Source organism: Myotis brandtii, unplaced genomic scaffold, assembly GCF_000412655.1.
Source record: "Myotis brandtii unplaced genomic scaffold, ASM41265v1 scaffold115, whole genome shotgun sequence".
In the NCBI taxonomy this organism is placed as follows: domain Eukaryota; kingdom Metazoa; phylum Chordata; class Mammalia; order Chiroptera; family Vespertilionidae; genus Myotis; species Myotis brandtii.
In genome coordinates, this window is record NW_005353967.1 from 17525015 (window position 1) to 17526319 (window position 1305).

Below are 1305 nucleotides of genomic sequence, written 5' to 3' on the forward strand. Positions count from 1 at the left end.
CGGCTGCAGCGCTGATTGCACCCAAGGCAGGGGGTCCCCAGCGGCCGGAACGGTGAGTGAGGGACCCCGGCAGCGGTGGCGGGATTTCCCGCCGTTGCTTAATCTTCCTTCCGGACCCAGAGGCCAGGTGCTGCAGCCTTGGGAACTTTTGCAGCCTTGTGGAAGCGCAACTTTGCCCCGCTTGCGGGCGCCGGGTGCTGCCCAGCCGGGCACCTTTGCTGGGGCGGGACCGGGGAAGTCGGGGTATATACGGATGGTGTGACTCTCCCCACCTTCCCCCCTGTTGCCTGGGGTAGATCAGGGGAGGTGGGCTCACTTTATCTCAGATTCCTGGGGGAAGTATGTGGGCAGCAGCGATGCGGGGGGCCGCGCCTTCCTACTGTGGGGACCTACACGATCCTTGCTTGCCTGGTTGGACGGGCAGGAGGAGGCTGATTCCGAACTAGCAGCTCTAAGTCCCAGGCTGGGTGTTTGTCCAGTACCTCCATTCCAGTCTTGGGCTCAACTTTTCGGCGGGGATCCCTCTGCAGACGTGAGGGTGGCGGGAGAGCAGAGGCAGCCGCAGTGGGTACTGCGGGAGCCGAAAAGAACACGGGGAATTGAAAAACTGTTCCAGTAAGTCCCCGACGCTCCTTCTAGCGTCTAGGGAGGGACGGAGAGAGGGACACCCGCGGGGCTGTGGCTGTAAGTGCCTGCGCCTGCCTTCAGAAAACCCTACCGAGCGCCCGCTGGGTTCCAGGTGAGGCTGAAGAGACGTATTGGCGTGGGGCTCCGTGGGGGAGAAAAACCCATCACATGTAAACAAACGACCGAGATAATTTCCAGTTGTGGTGCGGGCTTTGGAGACGACCACCCAGTCCATTGACCCCTCTCTTAGAGGGCTCTTTCCCCTGGCCTGGGTTCTAGAACTGGAAAGACATGTCTCCAGTGTGTCGCGGGGAGCCCCCCGAGCTGGGCCCACGAGGACTGCGGAATACGGTGATGAACTTGGTATGGGGAGGTGGGCACCCCGCCGCGAATGCACCACCCAGCGCCTTTCTGTGGGCTTGCGGGGACCTCAGACGCCCGGCCCCCGGGGACCGAGAGGGAGGGGCTGAGTCACTGGGCACCGGGGCCAGAGGTGCCGCCAGGATGGCCAGAGCGGGGGGTGCTCGCGTCACCCGCTACGTGTGCGAGTGATGCAAATGCAGACCCACGAGGGGCAGGCGGGGGTGGGCGGTGCAGGGGGAGGCAGGAGTCTCCGTCTGGAAGCACGCGTGTGTGCGTCAGAGGCTCTCTGGTGATGGATGCCAGGCAGTGCACCGC

The 1305-nt window shown here is 63.8% G+C and overlaps 1 protein-coding gene across 1 annotated transcript in view; it reads left to right on the forward strand.

The window, feature by feature from the left end:
• SV2C (synaptic vesicle glycoprotein 2C) overlaps window positions 1-1305 on the forward strand; it is a 155094-nt gene continuing 153789 nt past the window's right edge. The window contains exon 1 of the mRNA XM_005858047.2: window positions 1-52. The gene's annotated coding sequence lies outside the window, so the exon portion shown is untranslated. The remainder of the gene's footprint in view (window positions 53-1305) is intronic.